The following is an 8467-nucleotide window of genomic DNA, read 5'->3' as shown; positions in this document are numbered from 1 at the left end:
TAGGTCCTAACACTCGCCTTAATGAAATTTTTTCTGTACATCTGTCTTCACACATAGATATCCTGCCTGTAGGATTTTAAGATCGATACAGATTGTTAATTAATTGCGTGCATTTGCTATTTATGTGCGGATGTTAACATGAGCCCATATTTGCTTTGTATTTGCAAGTCCTAACATGTTTTGTTTGTCGCCTAGTCTTTTACATTTTTTGAGCAACCCAGGCTTAGTCTAGAACTATCCCAAATATAGGTCCTAATACCTCCAGGGCCATAGGCAAGGGACGGGTAGTGCACGCATAGGAATCGAACTAGAATCAATTAGAGCACTTTAGGTAACAAATTAAAGATAGTAATCGGGTAGCAGGAGATGATAGCCTGTGCCCGCTGAATTATATGAGTAACACCCCGACTCGAGGGAGTTACGAAGTATTATTTATGTTGCACGGGGTGATCCTTTAGGCTAAAAAATTTAGGACCCCCCATCCCTATTAAATATTCCTCTTGCTTCTTTATTAGACTAATTCATAAATTTAGTTCAGCCGGGACCCACCGTTGTGGACCTCGAGAGGTGCCTAACACCTTCCCCTCAAGGTAATTTCGAGCCCTTAACCGATTTCTGGTGACGCAAACTGGTATAACATGAGTTATCTGCTCTAGGTGCCCTAACGCACCTTAATCCGTTAGGTGGCGACTCTAACCAATTCCTTTTTCCCTACCCTCTCAAAGGAGTCATCAAAATGTCGAAACCCGATTTCGCTAGAAAAAGAGGGTGCGATAATTAATATATACTTTATATATTCCGGCTAGAAAAAATAAATACAGTAAGCTATTTGTGTGAAAATCCCTTCTTTTCAGGTCGTCCAACCTAGTCCAGCCCATCTACTTCCCTAGCTACTTTGCAGATCTTTGGTTTTTGCTCATATGATTGGAACCAAGTCCATTCTGAAACAAACAAACAAACAACAATTAGTAAAAATTGCGTGGGGTAGCCACTTTTAAAAGTGATATTTACTTTTTATCCACCATTTTTAATGTTGAGCAAAAGTAGCCACTAGTCTATTAAAATTAATATAAAAAGACGGTGTTACCCTTTCTTCTATCTCTTTTCTGTCCATGTTATACCAATGTAAAGAACGTACAGCGATATTCCACAAAGTGTGACGACTGACGAATATGGCGACCACTCAAATTTTTTATATACAAATAAATAACAGTTAAAATTGTTCGATAGTAAAAGATTGGCAACTATAATAGCAAACCAAAAATAATAAATGTTTTAATCTTTTTTATAGAAGCATTATCAAGGACACTTGGTCCTTAACTTAGAGTTACAAGCACAGAAATTAAGGACATGTAGTCCTTAACTTAGAGTTACAAGCACAAAAATTAAGGACTGGTAGTCCTGAACTTCGGGTTCCAAGTTCAAAAGTTAAGGACATGCATGTAGTCCTGAACTTAGAGCTACAAGTTCAAAAGTTAAGGACAGGTAGTCATAAACTTAGAATTACAAGCTCATAAATTAAGGACAGCTAGTCCTGAACTTACAGTCACAAGCTCATAATTTAACGACACTTGATCCTGAACTTATAGTTTGAAGTTCAAAAATTAAGGACACTTGGTCCTTAACTTAGAGTTACAAGCATAGAAATTAAGGACAGGTAGTCCTGAACTTCGAGTTCCAAGTTCAAAAGTTAAGGACATGTAGCCTTGAACTTAGAGTTACAAGTTCAAAAGTTAAGGACATGTAGTCCTAAACTTAGACTTACAAGCTCATAAACTAAGGACAGTTAGTCCTGAACTTACAGTAACAAGCTCAGAAGTTAAGGACACTTGGTCCTGAACTTTATGAGCAGAAGGGTATTTTCGTCCGGACGGGTAAAAATTTATTAAAGCAATGGCTAAACACTAAAGACATTTTAAATAGTGGCTTAAAAGTAAATACATATCTTATTATTACTGGCTAACTGTGCACTTTCAATCCCAAACCAGTTATATGAATCTTCATAAATCATATTCTTTGCTCATTTAGGCCATTTTTGTACCAAATAAAAATAAAATGTAAAGTATTAGAATTCTTATATTTCCAATTGATATAAGAATCTCTACTATGGCTAGCAGACTCAACTTGGAATACTGTTCTCTTTGATTTCTTTTCAAAATGTCATTTTGTTAAGTGTAAATGATAAATTGGGAATAATTATTTTAGGTATTAACACACATCTAATGTGCCACAAATATTATTTTGATATGAAAAATCGATTTTATCACTCAGTATAAAAGTTTACTTTTTACTTAATTCTTTTTACGGGGATCAGTATATTAAAAATATATGAGTTTTATTCTTAAAATTAGAGTAAGAAAATGATTTTAGCAACAAAAAATAATCTGGCTGGGTCGGGTCATAAAATATGGGTCTCATAATTTCTACCTATATAGGGAGAAATTCAAAAATAGCCAAATTTACCACTGGTCGTTGAAAAATAGCCAAGTTTCAAAAGTCATCGAAATTTAGCCACTTTAAATTTGAGCGAAAACATTGTTCAAAATCCGGAAAAATACGCCCGTAAATTTTACGGGAGTTCCAGCATAAGTATGCTTAAACTCCCGTAAATTTTACGGGAATTCCAGGATAACTATGCTGGAACTCCCGCAAATTTTACGGGAGTTCCAGCAAGTATAATTGTCCAGTATAATATACTGGAGTTTGGAGCACTGGTGCTCCAGTCTCCCGCAAATTTTACAGAGTTAGCAAAGTATACCGGTTCGTACACAAATGCACCAGAACTCCCGTATATTATACTGGACCGATTCCTGTTGCAACAAAATAGTTGCTATTTAAAAACTGGCTATACCATGATATTTTAACTGCAATCTTGGCTTCTAAGTTTTGGATCTGGGGGCCTCGCTCAACGCGTTATTTGTCATCGATTGCAGTTTGGGATGTCCATTACTGACTCTTAGCACATACTACTATTACCTTTCCTTTCTCTCCGGCTTTCCAGAAAGGTAAATTTCTTTTTTAATCTTCCAGTAACTTCTCCGTATTGGCAAAATTTGATTCATTATTTTCATCTCTAGCCTATGATTTATCTGTGATCCACACATTTTCTGTTAATCTATAAGGCTTTATTTGGTTATACCGTTTTATGCACTTGCATTGTAGATGGTTTCATATTGTTAATTGCCTGTCTCCATTGGTTTCTATTTTGAGTATTGGTAATATGGCTAGACCTTCATTTTTCAAAAATGAAATGCAATTTAAACATAGGGATTTTTTGGGTTCCTTTTGTGCTCTTGAAACTTGTAAAACCTGCATCCTTTTGTGTAACAAGCGGTGATACAAACTCAGATATTTTGTATGTAGATTTAATTTGAAACGATCTGATGATAAAATTTGCTTGGAAAAATTAATTGTCGCCTCGGCTACAGTTGGCTTGAGCCAAAAGATTACTCTGTATGGGAATTATCTGAACCTGCTGAAACAGTTATTTTTTAGTTTTAGAGAGTTCTTGGACCATATATTAGCACCTATACTTTATGAGTATATGTTTGGATTGCATTTATGCAGAGCAGCCAGTTGCCTAAGAATATTTTTTTTGTTTTGGTTGGGGGTTTGGGGGGGGGGGGGGGTTCTGTGAATTTTCCTGATTCGATCAAGAAACTATCTATAGTGATTTTCCTGATGGCTATTGCTAGGAAGAGATAGAAGATGCTTGGAAAACACAAGCGCAATTGTTGTTGACATTTTGCGTGATGGCAGTGCAATAGTTTAGGTCTAAAGTCTCCTCAAAGGATTGAAGTGATCCCATGTTTAGCTAATGGGGAACAGCTCTGCTTCGCAATTTACACTTAGGAAGAGAAAATTTCTTCCTCATTTGTGTTGCTAGACACCCTGTTGATTTATTTAGGAAGTACTTCTTTGCTGAGAATTTTGGATATGCCTTCTACTTCATGAAACAAATTCTTCTGAATAGGAAGGAAGTGTGGAACTCCTATTGAAAGAAGTAAAGTAAAACTGAGAATTCTAAAAGTCAAAATCAATTTAATTCAGCACAAAGCATCCTTGTTTTTCATGTGTGGTAATTTGTACAGAGCCTGACATTGAGGTGTTGTTTGTAGGGCAGTATGTTTTGGAAATTTTAGAATTTGGTTCATATGGTTGAAGTGGTAATTGCATGTCAATGTTTTTAACTGCGCTCGTGTGAAACTAAGCCTTTATTAATGTTATTAATGTTTGCAGATCTTTATAAAAAAAGTGGTTATTGTTTGCAGATTTTTTTGAAAAATCCAAGTGCACAATTACTTCAAGTTTGCCTTTTTGCCAACCGGGCGTCCCAATTTAAAGTTGTACTGCACTATTTCAGTAAGGTAAGCATCTCAATTGTCTTCACAACCATATGAAAGCTGGCCTTAATTTGCGTTTTTGTGATGATACCAACGATTGCTGTAGGTAAAAGTTCATTCAACTGTTCAGCAATTTGCATGTTATTGGTTGTCATAACTTTACTTGGTTAAAGTCTCCGTCCGGCTCCTGCCTCACTTCCCATAATTCCTCCTATAATGTTGTAGACTTGTAGTATTATACCTGAATTTCTATACATGCTCTAAAGTTGTGCCGATGGTCTATCGGAAACAGTCTCTCTGCCCTTCCAGGGTAGGGGTAAGGCTGCGTACATCCTACCCTCCCCAGACACCACTTGTGGGATTGCACTGGGTTGTTGTTGCTCTAAAAGACTCGTTAAAATTTTCACCAATGCACATAAGTTTACATGATATTTGCTGTGGCATCGGAATAACCTCTAACAAAGAAAACATCCGGCTATACCGAATCACCAAAGCACCCTAGGCCGCTCCCCTGAAGACACATCCAACCTCCCACCCCACCAGCCACACCTGATCGATTCCCTAGTTCAGACTATAGCCTCTGTAATCTGTGCTTTTTTGTCTCTTGATGTAGAACACATCAGGGCATCATTTTTTCAACACGCCCTTATTGCCATTTTAAATTTCCATCAGCTCTTCTTGTAGACTCTCCACTACCCTGCATGTAAAGCGTCTCGATGGAATCTCAAATTGTCATATCCTAGGCTTAAGTGTATGTGTGATTGATTGTTGGCCTGCATGCAAAAGATTGGGTCCGGGTTCCAATCTTCCTTCTTTCATTACTTCTCTTAATCCTACTATTAAACTTAACCCTTAGTTGGGGGTGTTTAGAAGGTATGGTGAAGACTTGAAGCAGTGGTTAATAACTAATTTCCAGCTGTACTTTCACCTAAGGTACACTCAGTGCAGGATTTTAACTTCTCTACTGCTTATAGTTGCATAGCAAATTTACTAAACACTATGCTATCAATGTCTGAGATCGGACCCAGAGAGCTGCTATAACTCCTGGCCTCCAATCTATTAATGACCAAAAGGATTTTGCATATGTTGAGTTACTCACACTTGTATTGGGAAAACCCACCTGTATTGCAGAAATGTATGATAACCTTGGAGCACAGCCTGGAGTTCCAAGACCGCCTGCTAATACGCAGGCAAATCCTTTTGGAAATGCATTCTCTGGTGCTAGCTCTGGTTTCATCAGAGGTGGATTAGGGGCTTATGGAGAAAAAATCCTTGGATCTAGTTCTCAGTATGTTCAAAGCAATGTAAGTTTTTCAATGTAGTTTCTTTTATTTGTATAGGTTTTCTTTTAATAATTCTTATGTCAATAGTTGTTCATTAGGTGATGAAAAACGTATGTTAGGAATACATAATGACATAACAGTAGGCAAAGGAATATCGTTTCTGTGTAGGCAAAGGAAAATTGATTTCCTTTTCTTTTATTTATGCTTTTTATCTAGGTTATTCCACCACAATTTCATAGCTTCTTGTAAGATTTCAAAATTTGTCTTTAACTTTGATGACATCATTAAAATGACATTGTTACATGATACAGTTATGTAAGTTTGATTAGAACTTTGTATTGAATTTCAGACGTAAGGGGAGTTCTTTTGTCCATCACCATATAGTATAGTGAAACAAGGTGAAGAAATTCCCGTTCCTCCATAATGTGCAATTTATAGAATGGGTCGTATTATAAAATTGGCTTCCTCCTGAGAGAGAAAAAGTCATATCATCTTTGCTTAGGAGAAGAGAAATGGCTGGTTAAAGGTAGGGGTGTGCATTCGAATCGGTTTATCGATAAATCGAATCGATTATTTGTTATCGAAATCGAAATCAAAAAAATCGAAACCTTATTGAAACGATAACGATAAGCATATGTACAAATCGATAATCGATAAGGGTCAAAATCGAATCGATAAATCGAATGCTCACCCCTAGACTGTAGACACTTGTTAAATGAGCAATTACCTATTTGTGTAGATTAATATAACATACCGAATGTATATATATTCCGCTACTATTTTGAAAGCGGCTATACAATATTATTTTCCCTAATCTATAACCTTTCCTTTATCCTAAGTCCCTTACCCTATTATTTCCTCTACCACATTTAAGGAATGATCATATTTAAAGATCAAGGGAATGAAGTTCAAATTAATGTAAAACAGAATTAGCCGTGATGATGTGTTTTGTTTTGTTTTGTTTTTTTTATACCGTTGGAGTGTTGGTGGCATACATTTGATCCCTTACTTTAGTTTTGTCGCATGTGCTTGTTGACACAATTTTTATATTATAAATGGTGTTCGTCTTGTTTTAGCTTCTTTTTGTCCATATTAGTTAGGCGCGTTTATAGCGATATACTTTCCGTGGAATCCCGCAAATTTTCTTATTGGTGTAATCGATAATCGAATCGATAAGCCCCCAAAATCGATAAATCGAAATCAAAAAAATCGAAACCTTATTAAAACGATAACGATAAGCATATGTACAAATCGATAATCGATAAGTAATTATCAATAAGGGTCAAAATTGAATCGATAAATCAAATGCACACCCCTACCTGTATTTAGGCCTATCCACCTATCATAGAATCCCTGAAACCAATCCTAACAACATATTCATAGTCCAATTACGTAACATAGCATGAAAATAACACCAACCATAACCTCATAAGAATTATATCACTAAAAAGGGAATCTTAACAAGAATTGTACAAGTTGAACATAATTCATAGAAAGTAAGGTCATAAAATTCTTTCAAAACACAGCAACTTAGTTATACAAACAAATGAGGGTATTTCCTTTTCATTACTTCCTCGACCTCCCAGGTGGCTTCTTCAACCTGTTGGTTTCGCCATAGCACTTTTGTGGAGGCAATCTCTTTATTGCTCGACTATCGTACTTGCCTATCAAGAATGGAAATCGGAGTCTCCTCATAAGTTAATTCTTCATTAACCTCAATATTCTCTACCGCAACAATGAGCGTCGGGTTTCCAACTACCTTCTTCAACATAGATACATGAAACATCGGGTGCACCAACGATGTCTCTGGTGGTAGATCGAGCCTGTAAGACACCTGACCAATCCTCTGAATGATTTTGTATGACCCGATATACATGGGACTTAATTTCCCTTTCTTCCCAAATCGCATTAAACCCTTTATGGGGGGAAACCTTCAAGAATACGCAATCATCCTCTTTTAACTCCAGATCTCTACGACACACATCTGAATAGGACTTTTGGTGACTCTGAGCAGTCTTCAACCGTTCCTTAATGATCTTAACCTTCTCCATAGCCTGATTCATTAAGTCTGACCCTATCAACTCTGCTTCCCTGACTTCAAACCAACCAATGGGAGATCTATTTCTCCCGCCATATAACTCTTCGAATGGTGCCATTTGGATGCTAGAATGGTAGCTATTGTTGTAGGCAAATTCTATGAGCGGCAAATGATCATCCCGGCTACCCTTGAAGTCAAGAACATTAGCACGCAACATATCCTCGAGCGTTTGAATCTGCTCTGCATGCCCGTCGGTCTGTGGATGGAAGGTTGTACTAAGATTCACTTGAGTACCCAAATCTTGCTGAAATTTCTTCCAAAATTAGCTGTGAATTATGCCCCTCGATCTGCGATGATAGAAAATGGAGAGCCATGCAACCTGACTATTTCCTTGATATACAATTGGGCATACTGTTATGTTGTGTCGTTAGCCTTAATAGGTAAGAAGTGTGTTGATTTCGTGAGTCGATCCAAAATCACCCAAATCGAGTTGAACTTACAAGGCGTACGAGGTAGTCCCCCCCCCCCCATAAAGTCCATATTGATCATCTCCCACATCCACATTGGAATTTCTATGTTCTGTGCCAACCCACCGGGACTTTGGTGTTCGACCTTCACTTGTTGACAATTTGTACATCTTTCCACAGAGTCCGTTATACTCCTCTTCATGTCATTCTACCAGTAGACTTCCTTAAGATCATGGTACATATTTGTAGAGTCTGGGTGCACGGAATACCTAGAATTGTGAGCCTCGGTCATGATTCTTTCCCGGAGACCATCTACATTGGGAACACATAACCGCC

At 37.2% G+C, this 8467-nt stretch overlaps 1 long non-coding RNA gene across 1 annotated transcript; it reads left to right on the top strand.

The window, feature by feature from the left end:
* Nucleotides 1–2860: 2860 nt before the first annotated feature.
* On the top strand, nt 2861–5672 carry LOC109221847. The gene is made up of 3 exons (XR_002067323.1): nt 2861–3005; nt 4272–4367; nt 5475–5672. It is a non-coding gene; the product is annotated as an uncharacterized LOC109221847 (long non-coding RNA).
* The last annotated feature ends 2795 nt before the right edge of the window (nt 5673–8467 follow it).

Source organism: Nicotiana attenuata, unplaced genomic scaffold, assembly GCF_001879085.1.
Source record: "Nicotiana attenuata strain UT unplaced genomic scaffold, NIATTr2, whole genome shotgun sequence".
Taxonomy (NCBI): Eukaryota; Viridiplantae; Streptophyta; class Magnoliopsida; order Solanales; family Solanaceae; genus Nicotiana; species Nicotiana attenuata.
The sequence above is the reverse complement of the archived record's forward strand: the minus strand, read 5'-3'. Positions and strand labels throughout refer to the sequence as shown.